Here is a 20927-nt window from a genome sequence, read left to right as displayed (position 1 = left end):
AAGCTCTAGAGCTGGCATCCAACGGGTACAAGTCATTCTGGTCTCCACCAGGCAGGTTCAAATAAAATCAGGCTCCGATAGGAACCATGGCAGAAATGAATCACTCTGAGGTGGGTCCTGAGCCACTTCTTCACGTAAACGTACAAATGGGTGGATGATGAAATTCGTGTGCAAAGAAATATATTTGGAATTTGCATTTAAGGCTGTAGGGCTGCTTACTAAATCATCCTGAAGTAAGCTACCATTATTCATGTATTTTTAACGGCCCATAAATTTTCAAATTTCAAACTATTCCCGTACTTACGCTTTTACAGACATTTCATTCACGTGCTTATGAATGACTTGCTGTGACACAGCCCACAGAACGTCTTGTTTACTCATCATTTATTGCTGTATTACGTGCTGTATGTTACATGTGTGTGTAGATGTGCACATATATGTACATGTGCACATGTATATCTATCTACTATACACACAGGGACACTCGCTCATACACACATTTATATAAAACAAACCTAAGAGAAAGCATGTGAACGTAGGGAAAATTATCTGCAATGATCTATCTATGACAATAACTTGAAGGATTTGAAAAACTCAGTTGTGCGATAAGATTCAGGTTGTTTAGAAGAACATTACTGTAGTCTGGTTGTCCTTCCAAGATTGACAGGTGGGAAACCTAAGCCCCCAAACAATGGTCTTATCAGGTGGGGCCTTTGGGAGGTGATTCAGTCATGAGCATGGAGCCCTGGTGAATGGGTTCTTGTCCTTATAAGAGGCCCCAGAGAGGCTCCCAGGCCCCTTCCACCTTGAACCTGAACAGAACCACTTCCCTCAAGCACAGGCCAGTTACTGGATTCATCCAGGGTTAGGGTTGTGCTGGGAGACTGTGAAAACATGGGATGAGAGATTCAGATGTTGTCAGTAAAAGGCAGAGCTTGAGGGCCAGTGGAGGGAACTCATGAAGGCAGGCTCTTCTGCAGAAAGATAATGGTAGGAAGGCCAATGGATGTTAAGTCCCGATGACGCAAAAGAACAGAGGTACACGTGCTGGATTTTTGAGCAAACCTGGCTGACGGTCAGAAAGCAGGACACCTGCATGTGAGTTCCGGGTGGGGAGCAGCTTCAGAGGTAACCAGGACTACAGTGTGGACCTGGGAGGGCAGGGGGCACCGTGCGGTCCAAGGCTCACTTTGACTTCAAAAGCGTGTCTGTCGATTAGAAAGGAATTTTAAGCAAGCAGGATTCACAGTCTTCCCAGCAGTACTGAAGCTTACCCGAAGCTGAGTCTGCTGGATACGGTTCCTGAATTTGTACAGGCTATCGAATAGTCACGTCGAATGTACGTATTTTAGAGGAAAACCTAATTTTAGGATTCTTACTCCAGGCCGTGGTCTCTTTTCTGGCCATCACTTGCGTGGTGTTCATGCCCCGGCATGACGTATTCAGTGAAAGGTCCCCAGATGCCAATCTTGCCTTCTTCCATCTCTTTCCCATGTTACTACCAGAAATATCTCACTAACATACACACTGGATCATGTCACTTTCTTGCTCGAAAACTTTCAATAACCCCAGTCACCTACAGAATCCATTTCAGACTCTCTGGCAGGTCCACCGTCTGAGCCGGGCCCGCTCAGGCTTGGTCCCTTCACTGAGCCTGGGCCCCGCGCTGGACGCACAGAGCTGCCTGCCCTTCTCCACACACCTGTGATGCTGGTGAATCATGGCCACCTCCAAGTTCAGGAGGCCCTTCTCCCCTTTCTCTCTGTGTGATATGGGCTAAGTCCCCCTGCGGACCCCAGCCCCACAGCAAGGTCCTCTTTCCAGCATCAGGACCTCCAGCATCTCATCACGCTTCCCTTCTCCGTTAAGCCCTGGGAGGCCCGAATTCATGTCGTGTTCACTGTCAATGAATGAAGCGATTTGCCATCAGAGAGTGCAACCTGGCACAGCCAACAGCGCTGTAACTCACGTCTGAGGGAAGCTTATCTCACACACTTATTTTCGTCGTGAGGTGCATCACCGCCTTCTTGTGCTTTGGAATGCAAGACCGCGCTTCAGCACTAGGCTTGGGGGCCACTTTAAACAGCGAATTCACCAGCTATAACTAAAAGAATAAATTCGAAAAACAAAGGCGTAAAACGAGCTCATAATTAGTCTTCATTCCATCCCCCCATCAGATCTGTTACTCTGTTCTTATTTTTTCTCATAAGCAATAGAAGGTGTTACCACTATTACATGCTATGATGTCTTTTCTCACCTCTTTTGGCAACTGAAGAGAGCACCGGCTTTCAGGAGTATATGAACTGGCTCCTGGAGCTGAGTTAACTCTGGGAAGTCATTCAGTCCTTCTGGGTCGAAGTCCTCATCTGCAAAGACGTGAAAAGAGCCAACCTGGTCCTTACCAGATACTTAATAACGATCTCTCTTCCTTCTCTCACATGTACATACATACTCAAAGTGTTCCTCTTGTTGGTAAGTCCAGCGAGAGCATCTATGTACAACACAAATGTGTTCGGTCACACGGCTCACGTCAACACGATGGACTTTGTTGCTTGTGAAGAACGTGGATGCTGTTTGCTGCTTCCCCTCCTCCGGCACCTGGCTCTCCTCTCCAGGGCTGGGTCCTGACCCCCTCTGGACTCCGGCACCTGGCTCTCCTCTCCCCTCGTGTCAGCCTGCATCACCATTTTATTCTAATGTTTCACAAGTTTGACTTTTTTAGATTCCACACGTAAGCGACCTCATACAGTATTTGACTTTCTCTTAGCCTAATGCCCTCAAGGTCCATCCACGTAATTGCAAGCAGGATTTCCTCCTTTCTCATGGCTGCGTAGTATTCCATCGTGTATATGTACTCCATCTTTTTTATCTACCTTTTGGTTGATGGGGATTTGGGTTGTTCCCACATCTTGGCTATTGTGAACAACGCTGTGATAAACATGGGTGTGTATACCTCATCATATCCTGTTTTCAAGGACTCTACTCTAAACAGCCTATTCTACTGTTCAGGTTTGTGTCCATGAAAATGCACCAGGAACTAATACACGTCACTGTAGGTTCCAGAAGAGTATTAATGGTGAGAGTCTCACCTTTCTTACTCTTTCCCTGAGGCTGGGAGACTTTCTTTCTAAGAGAAAAACTTCTCTTTTCGTGTTTCTTGGAGATTCCCTGCTATGCCTGTGCATTTTCTCCTTCTAAGGAGTGAAGCATTTTTTCAAAAAGCGCACATAAATCAACCGAAGCCATGACGGTGTGCACAGCTCAGATCAAGTTCGTGCCTGTACCTGCATCACGACTGCCGTCAGCCAGCAGCAACTGTAAACTGCCGCCAGTTGAAGGCTAATTCCAAACTGTAAGAATCTTAAAATGTGAAAAAAGTGAACATACTAAAATCGATGAAAGAGGGTAGTAATTCACATTTTGAGCAATTCTTATGTACTTGCACTTTTCCAAGTCTGTTAGATTTATTGACTTATTTAATCGTAATAATATACAAACCTGTATAGTAGGTGTTACTATCATTCCTCCTTTATAAATGAGAAACAAGGAATATTCAAATAATAAGAGACACTTTATGCTCAAACCATCAATCCAGTTCATTTTTTGCAGCACTGCCTGCCCTCGTCAAATACAGCATGATATTACGGAGAAAAGAGCAAGACTACAGAACAGTCCAAAAAAAAAAAAGAAAAAAGAAGTTTTTCAATTCGATCTTCCACTAGGGTTGCTGGATAAGACACAGAACACCCAGTTAAATTTGAATCTCAGAAAAACAATGAATAATTTTTAGTATATCTCAAACACAGCATGGGACGCACCTACACTAAAAAACAAAAAATTCTGCTCGTTGTTTCCTGAAATTCAAATTTAAGTGAGCATCCTGTGTTTTCACTCCTAACTCTGTCATATCTATAAACTAATGTGCTTCTTTATACGTCCTCACAAGAGCTCACGTCCCTCCCAGGATACAGGGAGACGCCCACATATATAGAACATGTTGAGCCTTTGTATTTTTTTTAACATCTTTATTGGAGTATAACTACTTTACAATAGTGTGTTAGTTTCTGCTGTATAACAAAGTGATTCAGCTATACATATACATATGTCCCCATATCCCCTCCCTCTTGCACTTTGTATTTTTTACAAGAGTATATACAGCACTTTCCATGTGCCAGATGCCCCGTGTCCTCAAAACAACCTGCCAAGGACAGTACTTGCTAGCCACGTTTGATAGGTCAGTGCATTCAAGAGAAAGGAAGTTGAACATCTTCAAGGTTATACAGAAAAATGAGTGGTGAAATAAAGGCACAAATCCATCTCTCTCTGGCTGCAGAGGCCAGGCTCTGTGCGGTGATAACCACATCTTTTGTGCTGTACTTTCCGTCTTGGCTGTTCTGAACCATTTTTTCAAGAGAGCGTTATTGCTCCCATCCCAGTTCATTGAAAACAGCGGGGATTATCGCCAAAATGGAGGCGTAGCTGTGTGCGCTTCCGTGTTCCCTCTAATCACTGTTCCGAGGTGGCCTGGACTAAGTGGCCAGCCTGACGCTGATTCATCCCCCCACTAGGTCACCAACAGAGAGGAAACAGGAAATCCATGCTAATTTCACGTTCGGAGGGAAAGCTGGGTGTACAAATCAATATGGGTGAGTTTTTCACATTGAATAGGGCTAAGTCCGTCAAGCAAAGGGATTCACTTTCAGATGATAGAAAACGAATAGAAAGATGTTTGCTCCCAAGTTGCTGACTTACAGCCAGATAGGATAGAAAATAACCCAAATGTCGTTCAGGCTCTACGCTTATTATCAAGACAATCCAGCATTTCAAAATGATTGTGTTTGCTTAAATATTATTTTGGGATTTAAGATTAGAATCAATGAGTTTTATTACACTTTATTTTAACTGAGAGTTTTCATGAAGCAATTCGACCATGTCTTTCTAATGATGTTTTTAAAATGAACATTAACATTCTTTTTTTAAAAAAAGGTTACAGGGCTTCCCTGGTGGCGCGGTGGTTGGGAGTCCGCCTGCTGATGCAGGGGACGCGGGTTCGTGCCCCAGTCCGGGAGGATCCCACATGCCGTGGCGCGGCTGGGCCCGTGAGCCATGGCCGCTGAGCCTGCACGTCCGGAGCCTGTGCTCCACAATGGGAGAGGCCAAAACAGTGAGAGGCCCGCGTAATGCAAAAAAATAAATAAATAAAAATAAAAAAAGGTTACAGTTTTAATTCTCATATTTGGCATTGAGCTCTACTCTTGTTACCCATGTCCACACCTTCCTACTTTTCCCATTTTTTTGAAAGTGTTCTCTGCATCTATTTAAGAGATGTGGTTATAACACAGTGATGGAAAACCCTTTTGGATCCCCACGGCATCAACTCTCACTAAAAACACATGATGCTTTGAGGGGGAACTAAATCAGAGGCAAGAGAGAAGAAAAATAGTTTAAAGTATGATTTTAAAGATGCAGCAGTAACATAGTAAATGCAAAAATACAGATATTTATACAACCGAATGAGGATTATTTTTTACATAATGTCAAACTTCTAGATCTTTAATAGGACTTTCAGTGTTTTTCTGGAGATCTGTATTGTATAATGTCAAATTTGCTTATTTAGTCTCCCATGTACTAATCTGTTTTACTCAGTACCGTCCTTAATCCTGGTTAGTCTTATTTAGAAAGAATGGTGTTCAGTTTAGGGTTATGAGATGCTTTCGGTAGATCAACACTGATCTCTGTGTTTTGAAAAATCAATGAAAAATGCACGTCCAGCTAAAAGAATCTGGGACGACGCTTTGTTTATACCAAGAAAACTGAGCTCAATATAACTTGATAAAACTACAGCTACTGAAATGCACAAACCTGTTATGTGGAAGCTTCGGTTCAGTGTGTGCTCTCTCTCGGTTGGATTTGGGTTGTGCATTTTTGGAGGTGCTGAGGTCTCGTCAGTGCATTGCATCTGAAGGCACATGGTCTCAACCTGTACCATTCCTGGTGAAGTTAATTTGATCACAAGATCACTTGATCAAGACAGTGTCTGCTACAATGTTACCGTTTTGTCCTTGGTAACTAATAAATTCTTGGAAGAAGATACTTTGTGACTGTAGAGAGATCGTGTTTTCCTCCCCGTTCTTGCACGATAACTTTGACAACCCTTGGTTGGTGGGTCTTGCCTAAGACAGTTTTTCTATGGTAGCTGCCAAATGATGATCTTGTAATTTCATCATCTTTCTACTTTTTATAGTTGGATTCCTGCTGTAATAATACACTTCTCCTTCTCTGCCATTTATTTATTCATTTATTTGTTTATACCAATATGCCTTTGTGATTGCTTCTTTTATTCAAGGAGTTATTATAACCTATTACTATAATTTATTTTTTGCTCACTCCAATTGTTCCAAATCATGCCAGTGAGAGTCTGGCCAGCAGGACTCCTGCATCATTTGTTTCCTCACTGTCTGGTGTCACAGGTGGTTCGGGCTCATCTCATACTTTCCTTATCCCTGTAGTGGTACCAGCCACATCTCTAAGGAGCCCTGGTTATTCTCACTGGACAATGTCATTTACAAATCAGAACTGGGTACTAGATGTGATCCATATAGTAGAGATAGGAAATATATATAAATAGATATAGATAGATACACACACGTCTGCAGCTATTTTCATACCTATCCACCTCCCTTCCTCCCTCCATCCCTTTTTCACTCTCTTTGCATCCATAGCTCCCATCCCAATGGCAGATGATTTCTTCCAGCTTTGCATTTTTCTTTATTTGTAACTCTCTTCTCCACCAGGAAGAAACCTTCCTCACATTATCCACAAGACCTCCATCTATTTATTTTCTCACACCTAAAAAGCACATAGTTTCATAATTACCAAAAGCCACATTTCTGTGTTTACAGAGTCCAAACACTGTCCCAAAATAGCTTGTTCCAAAGTTTATTCATTCTTCTCCCTCACCCGTCAGTATGTTAATGTTATTCGTTTGAAAAACATAAACCTTATTTCCTTCTGTTGTATTTTGGGGTTTTTCCTTCTTCTTCCACACTTGTTCATTTTACTTATTTTTCGGGAATATGAATCATTAAATTGTTCTAAAAGTCAGAACCATAAAAGGTATAATCAGAGAAGTATCACTCCCCTCACGCCTTCTACTCACTGCCCTGTAGGAAACCAATCTCATTCCTACAGCTGTGTCTCTTCTGTGCTTCCTTCTGTAAAAATGGGGAAATACATGCACAGTTTTCCTTATTTTCTTTCTCACTTGCACACACACAAAAATTATCCATCATCTTCCCTTATTTGCTTCTTTAAGTAACAATACAATAGAGCACTTGGAAGTAATTTCAGATTAGTTGACAGAGGTCCTCAAGGCGGGGGCTGGCCAGATTTGCACTCCTGGGAGGTCCATCTTGACACATTGCCTTGAGACCACTGTGCGGTGAGGAAAGCCCAGCTGGTCCAGTGGAGAGCCGGCGCTGCAGCCTTGGTTGCAGACCGTCTCTACTGACCCACCCGCTGGATGGAGCCCTTATAGGAATGTGGAAACCGTAGAAGGACTGCTCAGAACAGGAGGGGTGACAGAGTCCTTTTTCTCTTTAAAAAAAAAAAAAAGGGCTTTGTTTCTATTACATCGAGACGGGTCTCTGCATGACTCCTTCCTGGTTTCCAACAGAGTGACACTTCGGTGCTCTGATGACACTCTTTTCCCCCTGTTCCTTTAACATTTGTTGCAGGCTACTCAGTGGTCAATTTATTTGCCGACATATTAGAACTGCTCATGAAGATTGTAAATCCCCTACTCGTATGTGTTTGCATCATCCCAGACTCATGCCTTCAGTATTTCCCAAATGCACGCCCCCTAAATGAACTACCCATCTTTGTCACCACTACAGGCGGAATCTTTCTAACCTCCAAGTCTGGTTAGGTTATTCTGATTTAAAGCACATCCGTGATTTCCTGTTTTCTCCTGTGTAGGAGACAGAACTCAGATTACTTGGTGGGGCATAAAAATCCTTTATTATTATATTTATAATATAATCCCCTTTTAGCCTATCCACTCTCATCCTCCACTGTTGCCCATGAATCCCAGCTCCAGCCTCCCCAGGATACCCACACGCTCTGCATTTATCATGCTGTTTCATGCCGGTCTGTAAAAACTGTATTTTCTGTTTTTCATCCTTCCCCTTCTTATACAAAAATCCCTTTATTAGTCATACCCAGCAAAACCACTCCAAGGATGTTGTCCCTGAATGCTCCGTATGGAGCTGCCATCTAAAACCTGTCTTAGGGTGGGAGGGAGGGAGGGAGACGCAAGAGGGAAGATATGGGAACATATGTATATGTGTAACTGATTCACTTTGTTATAAAGCAGAAACTAACACACCATTGTAAAGCAATTATACCCCAATAAAGATGTTAAAAGAAATTAAAAATAAAAAAATAAAATCTGTCTGACTTCTCTTCAGATAAGCCTGTACTTGAGTTATAACATCGACCAGACTACTTTAAATTTAATTCACATTCTCTTTCTCCCTCTCTCTTATTTTTTACCCTTCATTTAGATCAGGAAAACAATATTAATTATGTTCGTATCCTCAGTGCCCAGCACATAGTAGCTACATGAAAAAAATGACTCCATTAATAATTCAAGCATAGGGATGAGTGTATTTTTTAACTGAACTGATTGTAAATGAAATGAACAGAAAGATGTCCTTCCAGGAAGTTAAGCTTCATTCCTCTGAATCAATTATCAAAATTACCTTGGAGTTTTTCCTCCAGTCTGTTTGGTAATCCAATTTAAAATTTAGGCCCAAATATTTTAAAATTTAAAAGTTTTGGGCTTCCCTGGTGGCATAGTGGTTAAGAATCCGCCTGCCAATGCAGGGGACACAGGTTCGATCCCTGGCCCGGGAAGATCTCACATGCCACGGAACAACTAAGCCCGTGCGCCACAACTACTGAGCCTGCAATCTAGAGCCCGCGAGCCACAACTACTGAAGCCCACACGCCTAGAGCCCGTGCTCGGCAACAAGAGAAGCCACCGCAATGGGAAGGCCACACACCACAATGAAGAGTAGCCCCCGCTCGCTGCAACTAGAGAAAGCCCACGCACAGCAACAAAGACCCAACACAGCCAAAAATAAAAACAAATAAATTTATTTTAAAATAATATTTTAAAATTTAAAATTTTATCAGAAAATTCGAACACAAAATGAGATCCAGGGTAGATTGAAAAAACCTCAGTTAAATCTACTGTGGGATTATTTTAGAGTTCCTATCATCAAATCAGAATATGTTATTACAACAAATAACCAAAGCTTGTGTTACTATTTCTAAGGTCATAACCTCATAACTTCAAGTTTAAAGATCAACTTCAAAAGCAAAATTGGATTTATCTCTTGGAAAAATTGGGAACTTTTTCTGTTCCTTCTATAAGGCTAACATAATTCTAAAAGCAAAACCTAAACTCAACTTAAATAAGAATTCTGAAGCTCTGATAGGTAGAGAGCTTGTCAGTCTCCACTCCCAACCCTACACTAAGAAAACAACTGGAGAAATTGAAACCCTTTCCTTAGGAACTGAGAACCGAGGTCAGGACAAATCATACCCAGAAATCTGGAGAGATGGGGTCATCCAGCGTCACAGCCGCGATGTGCTGGCCTGCAGCAGAAGCCTCTGGAGCGCCAACATAAAATGGTCATTTTGAGGAAGTGCTGGAGAGTGAAAGGGCGCTGAATGAAAGCAGGAAGCCCGAGGGCCTGCACACCTAGGGGACCTCAGCCTTCTGTGCTTTTGCACCTAGAACCCCACCAAGTTTTCACAGTAAATATCCCCTCCTGTACTTGGCAGTGGGAGGGGCAGGTCAGTGATGCTGGATCACACCCAGAACCTTCTCCACCACAAGAGCTACTCCACAGGGAGGAGAGTGTCAGCCTTATACCCTCGCCCAGAGCCCCCTAGGCTTCCTGTCTCTCCTAAAGGGGAACAGGTATGTGTCTTAAACACAGTCAGCGTGGTGAGGGAGTCAAGGGAACAGGCTGGCAACACTGCAGCCAGGGATGCACTTGGGGCAGGAGGACAAAACGCTGCAGCTTTGGAGAAACACTCGTGAAAGCCACGGCCCCAGGAGGCAGGCTCCAACAGGACCTATAACTGGACGGATATGGGACACGCCACGCCTGCCTCCACACCAGCAGGGCTCCTGGGAGCGGGTCCCAGCTGAAAGACCCCAAGACTCAGACTCTGCCTGAAGAGGAGTGCTTGGAGGACCCTGCAGTCCAGAGGGCAGGAAAGACGGGGAGCTGGGGGACCCTGGGGTGTCTGATCCCTAGAGTGACAGCAAACATCAAGGACGCAGAACTCCTCCACAGAGTAACGTAAACCCTCACACTGAGGCCTGTCTGACTCAGTTCTTATTACACAATACAACACGTCTGGCCTTCACAAAACAATACAAGGCATGCCAAGAGGCAAGAGATGAGTGAATGTCACAACCAGACTCAGACATGGCACAGACGTTGGAATTGTGGTACAAGGAATTCAAAGGAACTATGATTACTACGTTAAGAGCTCTCATGGAAAACGTAGACCACAGGCAACAGCAGATGGGTACTGTCAGCAGAGAAAGTGGAGCTCTAGGGAAGAATCAAAATAAAACGTGAGAAGCCAAACTCAGTGAGAGAAATGAAGAAAGCTTCGGGGGCTCGTGAGTAGACCGACACAGCAGAGGTCAGCAAGATTGCAGCAAGATCGCAGAGAGGGCGAGAGACACTCTCCAAACTGAACCACACAGCAAAAAAGACAACAGACGCAGCACAGAACACACAAGACCTGTGGATGTGAGACAGACAGAGTCGGGATACCAAGAGAATAAGAAAGAGAGAACTGAGCAAAGAAATGTTTGAATGAAGAATGGCCAGAATCTTCCCAAAATTACTAGCAAACACCAGACCACAGATCCAGGAATCTTGGAAAACACAAAGCAAGATTAAAAGCAGACACATAGAAACCTCACACGCTAGGCATATTGTATTCTTTTTTGTTTAATTGGGGTACAGTTGTTTTACAATCTTGTGTTAGTTTCTACTGTACAGTGAAGTGAAACAGAGTTCCCTGTGCTACACAGCAGGTTCTTATTAGTTACCTATTTTGTTCATATTAGTGTGTACACGTCAATCCCAATCGCCCAATTCATCACACCACCCCCCACCCCCCACCACTTTCCCCCTTGGTGTCCACACGTTTGTTCTCTCCATCTGTGTCTCTATTTCTGCCTTGGAAACCAGTTCATCTGTACCATTTTTCTAGATTCCATACATAGGCATATTGTATTCAAATTGCAGAAAACCGAAGACAAAGAGAGAATCTTGAAACAGAGGGAGGACAAATCTCAACTCTAGAGGAAACAGGATAAAAATTACACTAGACTTCTCATTAGAAACTATTTGAGTAAGGAGACAGTAGAGTGAAATGTTTAAAGTGTTGAAAGAAAAAAAAGAAACGCCACACCTATAATTCTACACGCAATGAAACTATCCTTCAAAATGAAGGGGAAAGACCTTCTCTGACCCCGCAAAAAGAAACAAATACAAGGAAATCATTGCCTGCAGACCTGCTTCCCCAAGAAATGCCTGTTCTTCAGACAGAAGGAAAATACTGTCAGTCAGAAACTTGCATCTGCATAAAGAAAAAAAAAGAGCATTAGAGAAGGAAGAAGTGGAGAAAACAAGACCAGACTACAACTTGTTTAGAAGAACACACTTTAAGTCATCAGGGCAGCTTGGTGTTGCGAAAAGAATCTAAACGTGTCACAAATGTATGAAACAGCCTCCCCGAAGGCACTGGGGGAAAGTGCTGACCTAAGTCGATTTGGAAAGGAACAGCGTCCGTAAGACTACAGATAAGTGCTCTGCACACAGACACCGACTCTAGTTGACAGCTGGTTTCCATGGGGATGCAGGTTAATAATTCTGAACCAGCCACGCGTGCACACTGGGGCTGAACAAGGGAGTTAATACACGGCAGAGATGGAATCAAGACTCTCCCTGCCCTGTCAGAGGGAGGTTACAGATTAGCAAGGGGATGAGGCCAGAATTATCCGTGCTGGGTTAGACACAGAGACCTCAGGGAGCACGTTTACCTTGACACAGATACAGATGCAGCCAGTAGAAATAGTTAGAGGTACGTGTGTATGCTGGTTGGTTTACGTGCAGGTCTCCCCTTGCTGTGTCAGCTGAGAAGGACTCTGGAAGCAACACCTCCAGTGAGCACACCTGGTACCCAGGGCTTGGTTTCTAACACCATTTTCCAATAAAAGGAGCTAGCACTCCTGCCGGAAGTGACTGATTCTAGGACCGGGGCCAGAAATGGCCGGATAAGCCACAAGTATCTTGTAGGAAGTCGGGAAGTACTCAACAAAAATGAGCAAACAAACAAAACCAAAACTCCCGAATATGGTGAAGATATGTCACAGGACACAGGAGCCAACTGAAAGAGCTCCCAGGGGCCAAAGCCAATCAGAGCAATGATTACATAAAGGAGTCCTGGAATACAGCCATACTGTAGTATAATCCAGCGGATAGCATCCGTGTGTCCATAGAGAACAAACGAATTCTTGAATAAATCAACCCCTGCGAGGGAACAGGTAGATTCCGTGGCAGAAGATTTCTGTCAATTGTCCTCATGGAGAAGTTGGAGCCTGACTCTCCAACCCGCACGCGGGGGCTTCCATCCACAAAGGGAAGAGATTTACGCAGGTGACCAACCGTATGGCTACAGAGAACCTGAATTGTGGCCGTTTGTCAGATTTTATACTCACAATTAGAAACGGCTGAGAAAGACAGGACACACCCTGCTGGATAAAACAGGCCCACCTCGCTGAAGTGCTCACTTATGCGCGGCTCTGTGTTTTATAATAGATGTAGATGTATCAATAGAGGATCACCTGTAAAGTGTTTCAGACGTGTCCCCTTAGACCAGACGGCCGGACACGTCCTGAGCTGGGTAAGTGGAATCATCGGGCCTTCAACCTGTCTGCACTGTCCTGGTCCTCCCTCCGTCATCCTGCGAGCCCCTGGTCCATCCCACCGCCTGAGAGAGACTTCCTCCGTCAGGATGGAGAACAAGGGACAGAACATTTCAGCCTCTGTCTGAATTCAACCCTTGGATTCCATGTGCCGAGTCTTCCTCGTCATTGCATATTCCTTTACAGGGCCCGTCTTCTCAATGTTTCATAAGTTTATGCCTTATTTACCCCTTTTTCTGACCCCTTTTTCTGTTCTTATATAAGCCTGCAAAAAGGGCCTTAAAAACAGGCCCAAATACAGATATTAAACAGAGTAGAGAGTCAAGAATTCAACTTCAACTTTTTCATTTTCATTTCATAGGCTGGTCAGCTGAGTAGGCCTGAGAATTTAAAGGACAGAGAAATTGTGACACCAGAATGTCTGAAAGTCACTTTAAATATGACCCTCTGAATCTGTGTAATCAGGACTTTGTATTCAGAGATGCTTAGGACCTCTATGGGGATTGAAGGTGATCTTCTAATATCAGTCAGGAGATGAGGTCAGCCATGGCCGATAAACACATGCTTCACTGTTCTTGACACATTGATTAGAGATGTTACAAATGGTCAACTACTCAAGTTCATCCAGACGAGGGGTTTCTTGGGGTGCCGGCAATTTGAGAAGGGAGAAGCGAGTCTTCCCAGGGCTGTACCTCTACCTGCTGTTCCCGATTACGACCCCATTCACGGCATAATGTCTGCAAAGACGTGTCAGAATCCCGTGTCTAACGAATGAACTTATCTACGAAACAGAAACAGACTCACAGACATAGAGAACAGACTCGGGGTTGCCAGGGTGGGGGGGATGGATTGGGAGGTTGGGTTAGCAGATGCAAACTGGTATACATAGGATGGATAAACCACAAGGTCCTACTGCAGGGACCTATACTCAATATCCTGTGATAAACCATAATGGAAAAGAATATAAAAGAGAATGTATATATATGTATAACTGAATACCTTTGCCATATAGCAGAAATGAACACAACATTGTAAATCAACTATACTTCAATTAAAAATTAATTAATTAGTTAAAAGGCAAAAATAAATGTTAAGAAACCTCAAAAAAATAAAAATAAAAATAATCCCGTGTCTAAAAGCATATGCACACATGAGGAAAGTAATGAGATACTGAAAGCAAACATCCATTTTCTCTTGTTCCCAGGGCATCAGTAAGAGTGAGGAAAATTTGAAAATCGAGTCACGCTCAATTTCATGTGCTGATACCAGCACTACACGTGGACGCATTACAAGAAGGCAGCTTAGAACTGCCGGCCGGTCATTAGCACTTGGGGCTCAGAAAGCCTGCCCGCCATCTGGGGTGCTGTGCTGGCCACATGCCACTGCGAGAATTTCTCTGTGGGTTTAAGGTGTCCCCTGCACAGTTCCCCATCTGTCTACAGATACACATTCTAGGGCCTTGACTAACGAAACCCATTTTCATATTAGCAGGGAATGGAGTAAGACCTGCCACAGGCCTCACGGGGGACCCTGCGCTGTGGATGCGAGGGTACCAGAGCGCGGAAGAAAGGAAGGAAAGCAGGAAGCGCCATCAGAACGCCACACTCTGTCCTCATGAAAGCCATGCAGACTAGTTATTTATAAATTCAAGTATTAACAACATAAACACTTTAACCTTCTGTGAATCTCCGAAGGGAACAGACATCGCTAAATAGCTTTCCTCTGCTTTCAAACTTGGATCCACCCTAGATTCCTCCCTTGCCCTTTGCAGGAGGGGAGCCCTCCTCACCCTGGCGATGGAAATCACGACAGCGGACTTGTGAAACCAGCCGTCAGATGAATGCTTCAGGCACTGCTTACGGAATTCATCCTCGCGTTCCTGCTTTAGCTGGTGCTCAGAAAAAGATGAATAGGTTTCTCAGCCGTCGTTATAACTGAGGATTTGTTCAGCAAGAAGGGAAGCTGAGCATCTTCCTTTACTTCAAATACAGATACTGGTTTTAGAACAACCCAGACGGTGCTAGTCTGTAAACTGGGTTGTTTACGGAAATTGGGGGAAAATGTGCTTTCAGTTTTCATTGGATGTTCTGGTCTCATTCACTCTTAGTGTGAAGTGAAGAAACTCTGAATGTATTTCCTATCATTTATGTCTGGACCTTTGAAATAGGAATAACACAGACCTCGGAGGTGTATGAAACGAGCCGGCATCTGCAAGGTGCTCTTTGGTTCCCAGAGCGCGGTTAGGTAATGCCCTCTGTGAGCACTCACAAGGTCTCCCTTAGAAGCTCTAGCATCAGTGGCTACATAAGAAATAAGCTTTTTAAATGGACTCATGTGCAAATCAAAACTACAAGGAGGTGTGATAACTGTCTCAACCTTAGAGCCGCTCAGTAGAGCATGCTGGCTCTGAAGACAGTGACGGAGGGCTCTGTGACTGGAAATGCTCTATCCGAGAACGGATGAGCTCCCAGGAACCTTGGTGTTCCTTTATCAGCCAGACTCTTGAGCTAGAGGACCTCTTAGGTCCCTTCCAGAAACACCAGCTTATAAGGTCATTTAATGCCATGGAGCATAGAAGTGCATGATTCCTGTTTTACAGCTATGTCTCATTTAAGTATTATTTCAAGATTACTAAAAAGTATTTTATTATTATGAATCATTGTTTAAGTTTGACCTTTCATCCCATTACTATTAATTACATCTTTAATACAAACCGCATATCTTACTATGTAAAAAGAATTAATTCATATTTCCAAAAATTTTTTAAATACTTTGATAAATAAAATGTTTATTATCTAAAAGGTCAACATGTAATAACGTACAAATGATGACTCTTTGTTACCACACATGTTCAGGTTTTCTGTACACTTTCTCTGATTTATCTAATTTGGTGTCTGGGACAGCTTAGCGCTCAGGAGAAACGAGCATTCGTTCTTCCTAGCGCCACTTATAACACGGCATGTGACATAACATGGAGGTTCCCCTATAACACTGAATATAAACGGAAATAAAACTCATATAATGTGAACATCTAAGTTAAAGAAATCAGTAAATTTTCTGGAAAAGTACATAAAGGTGTCTTGATCTTGTTAGAAACACTGGAATTTGCCCAATATGCACTTTGCAGTCGACCTTGTCCTATTACCATGGGCACCATGCTGTAAAGTGAGGCAAATGACAATGAATAAAAATCTCACTTCAAATTTTATAAAATTACCTCTTTATGCAGAAAAAAAAAGAAGCACCATCTTGTCTTCTTCATCCTGCCCCTGCCTGAGTTCCACGCACAGCGCAGTCTGAATCTTGGTGAATCTAACACAAAAACTGTGCCGATAAGTAACTCCCACTCAATAGTACAGAGAAGATGAAAATGTTCCCTTCACTCCTAATGAGGCGTGTTATGAGGACAATATTCCGAGCCCTGCTGAACGACACACTGGGAATCACATATTGAAAATGACTGTTCTCACGGGTCCAGCCAGGAATCGGTAGAGAGAGTCCCTGACACCCCCCGCGGGATGACTTTGACATTTAGACCACACTGTGCGTCGTCACCAGCACGTGTGGTGTGTGCGCTGCAGCGCACAGCCCATGAGAACTAGAGCATCACGTGAACCCAAGTCTCAGTCGTTCATAAGAAAAATACAACTTAATGTGTTTGCCTAGCCAAGGGGAAAACCCAAATCCCTTTCAAATCATCCGAAAGTAGGTATTTGCCTCATGAGTACTTGAGGAGATAGTTCTCTGAAACAAACCAGAGTAACAGAATTAACGGATCTCACAAAATTGTAGGAGCGAAGAAGCAGGAGTGGGAGGCAGGTTGGGCAGCTGTGATTCGGGAGCGTGACTGATGAAGATTAAGCGCTAAGCTACAGGATTTTAATCCAGAAGAGAGCTGAGCACGCGAGGCAGGTACGTGTGAGGGTCAATCTGATCAGAAAAGGGGCCAGACCCGCCTGCCCACAGGGAGCCAGCTGGCCCCGCCGTCTCCCCCCAGGCCCCTCTCCTGGACTCTCAGGGAGGGCAGAAGTGTCCTAGCCTCTCCCAGGGCTCACACACAGGCAGCATCCTTGAACAGCCTCCCGCCAGCCTGGGGAGGATGCGGCAGCCTCCACCCGCCCCTTGACACAGGCGCTCAACACATCGCCAGAGAGGCCTCCCTGGAAACGCCATCTCACTGGCTCCCCCAGAAACACAGGGGAGGCGTCATGAAGAATCCACTCACTTCTCTCGCCTCACAGAGCAGCAAGGAGGACACGGGGGAAACCCAACAACCCGGCATCGTGAAACTTAAAAAGACATAAACTCTCTAACTCTAGAGTTAGAGTTTAGGTAAACTCTAAATTACATACGCGTAAGAGCTACCAAAAACAAAGAGACCAAGTGTGTGTTCATAAGTCCCCAAGGAAGCGTGGGGACACTCCAACGGGGTCAAGAAGGGGCAGGGGATTTCCGAAATTCCCAAGACCACACGCACCCAGAGAGCGGTACCTCCAGGGAGTCTCTGAGGACGGGATCCCTTAATCGAGTCAAGATCCAGAGGGAAGAGGGGATAGAAGACGCCTGTGGGCCTTGGCTGCTACCAGAGAGCAGCAGTAATAATGCACTTTCTGAAAATGAGAGAGGGCAGAGGCCTCTGGAACCTGGTAGGGTTCTAAGAGTCCCAGGGGAGTAGTGGCATCACAGGAGCCCTTGAACTGTGTGTGCGGCTGTGATGCTGACCCGTCCACAGGACCCTGCCGTCACAGTGGCGAGTAGCATCCTCAAGTGCTTTAAAAAAAATTGATCAAAAGGAGTTTATTCTAGGGATGCAAGGCGCAGTAGCAATCCTGCTGCATCACTCATATTAGAGCTAAGAACAAAAATTATATGATCATCCCTGTTGAGGTTGAAAAGGCTTTTGACAAAACACAACATTTCTTGATTAAAAAAATTAAATATCAAAGGAACTATTGAATTCCACTTTTATATATATATGCAACAACTTAAAAGCCAGAGACTTCCCATGGCATCAAAGGAAATATTTCCACTCAACCCAGGAAAAAGGCAAGGGCAGCCACCATCCCCATTAATATTTACTGCAAACATTTACTAAAGCAATTAGGCATAGAAAGAACGTGGATGGACAAAAATCAGAAAATAAGAAGTAAATATACCCCTATTTGCAGATGATATTTATGCAAACACTATCCAAAAGAATCCACTGAAAAACAACTACAAAGAATAAGTGCATCTGTAAGGCTGCAGGACAGAAGGAAAAGGCAGAAATCAATACGCTTTACTTACCGCTTGGGACAATCAAATAGAACCGTAGCATCATAGAAGGTGCAATGGAAGAGACAATGCTGCTGACAAAAACAGCAAAAAAGAAAAGGAAAAAGTACCTCAGGAGGATCCTAACCAAAACTGGGGGGGAAACACATTAATAGAAGTTTAGAAAAACATCAAAGACGTGAAAGTAGATCTAAACACAGAGAAGGACAAACCCTGTTCTCAGACATGAGATTCCACATCATCACAAGGTCAGTCCTTCCGGAATAATTGGATACATTTAACAAGATCCTAATACACGTACCTGTAGGTTTTTATTTTAATGTCTGATTCTACACTTTATGTGGAAAAATAAATCAGTTAAAGCTGGAGAACTCTCACGGGGGGTGTGGGTGGGAGGCTGAGGGGTGACTGTTCCTACCGGACATTAAAATAGAACATAAAATGGCAGGATGATGAAAACGTGTCCGCTGGGTACACAGAGAGCCAACAAAGGACCGGGATAGGAAATGTGAAATGATCAGAGATTTGGTAACACAGTCAGAAATTCAGCATATGATAATGTTTGCATCTGGGATTGTCAGATAAAATACGAGATACCAAGTTTAATGTAAGTTCCAGAAAGACAATGAGTAATTTTTAGTATATTTTTCAGAATGCTATTTTGATCTAAGCGTCACATGAATGTGTTACTAATGTAGTATCTGTTTTAAAAATTTTTAAATATTTTCAAACTCAGTTTGCCACTCAAAAGATGGGCAGCGGGGCTTCCCTGGTGGCGCAGTGGTTGAGAGTCCGCCTGCCGATGCGGGGGACACGGGTTCGTGCCCCGGGCCGGGAAGATCCCACATGCCACGGAGCGGCTGAGCCCGTGAGCCATGGCCACTGGACCTGCGCGTCCGGAGCCTGTGCTCCGCAACGGGAGAGACCACAACAGTGAGAGGCCCGCGCATCGCAAAAAAAAAAAAAAAGAAAAAAAGGCAGCAATTAAAATGGGGAGAAATACGGAGAAAGCAAAGCTCATATCTGGTGGGTGTGCAAATCTGTAAAAGTAGCGGGTTAGTACAGTGAAGCTGCGAATGTGCACAGCCCGTGAGCGGAGACCCGACTCCCAGGTACAAAATATAGAAAGACATGCTCACGTGCACCAGGAGGTGGGCCCAGAGAAGCCCACAGAGCAAAACTCAGGACGAAAGGCACATCCAGCTGGGGTGCAGCGCAGGGTGCAGAAAATGCATTAACTACAGTAATTAACAATTAGCTTTTTCTTTTCTTTTTGTTAAAAAATATGTTTACATATACCGTAAAGAAAAGCCAAAGGAAGATAGTTTAGGCTTGTGGTTACGTAGGAAGGGAGAGTGTCAGAGGACTTCAAAATTGATGGTGATTTCCTTGCAGCAACATGCATGGACCTGGAGATGACCGTATACTAAGTAAAGTAAGCCAGACAGAAAAAGACAAGTATCCTATCATTTTGCTTATATGTGGACTCTAAAACAAATGAACTTATTTACAAAACAGAAATAGACCCACAGACATAGAAAACAAACTTATGGTTACTGAATGGGGAAGAAGGGGTATAAATTAGGAGTTTAGGATTAGCGGATACACACTACTGCATAGAAAATAGATAACCAACAAGCACCTACTATATAGCACAGGGAACTCTACTCAATATTTTTTAATAACCTATAAGGGAAAAGAATCTGAAAAAAATGTCTATATATGTATAACTGAATTTCTTTGCTGTACACCTGAAACTAACACAATATTGGAAATTAATTATACTTCGATTTTAAAAAATCATTGTAATATAAAGGCCTAGAGAAAAGAAAAAGAAAATTTACCCTGGAGTTCATCTCAGGATTTATAATCAGTGGTTTGGTATATTTCATGTAATTTAAATTCATTTTGAAAAATTAAGGTATCATTGATCAGTCTGCATTTACATGGCTGAAAACCGAAGAATGAGAATCCTCATAAGACATATGTTGTCCTAGTAACTCTATTATTAAATATAAAATACTCCTGAAAATATGAGAGCCTTTCAAATAAATTAAAAACAGCTTATGAAGACAGCACATTTCAAAATTAATTCAGAGCCAGTTCCTACTCTGTCCTGATGTTACTATTCTACCTCTTCAGGCAAATTCACAATGTCAGTCTTTTCCACGAAGCAGAAATCTAACTAAATCAAATGAAAGACATGTAGGTGGGTGCCAGGGGTTCAGTAAGGTGATTTGTGTTTCATTTAAAATGAGGACACCACTCCTTGTTATACCAAGGCTTTAAAAAATGCAAACTAAGACTAGAACGGCTGTCAGTAAAGGTAAGTGGGGATCATCACTGAGGGGGGCGTCCTCCGTGTGCACACACCCCCGGGCTCCCTGGGCCAGGCTGGCGACGGGCAGAGGCTGGAGGGAAGGCTGGAGCCCCGTCCTTGTTCCTTTGTTCACAGTTAACCTTCCTGACCCGAGGCAGACGCGTGAAGAAATTGTGGGACTCTCCGGAGAAAGTCAGAAGCAGAGGATCTCAGAATTCCCCCTTCTCTCTGTCTCCACCAAACCTGTCTTGGTCCTTCTCTCCCAGGCTGAGGCGTGACTGTCCAGTCTGCTTCTGAGCTGTTTCT

The sequence above is a fragment of the Tursiops truncatus genome, chromosome 13 (assembly GCF_011762595.2).
Source record: "Tursiops truncatus isolate mTurTru1 chromosome 13, mTurTru1.mat.Y, whole genome shotgun sequence".
Taxonomy (NCBI): Eukaryota; Metazoa; Chordata; class Mammalia; order Artiodactyla; family Delphinidae; genus Tursiops; species Tursiops truncatus.
Note: the sequence above shows the minus strand (reverse complement) of the source record.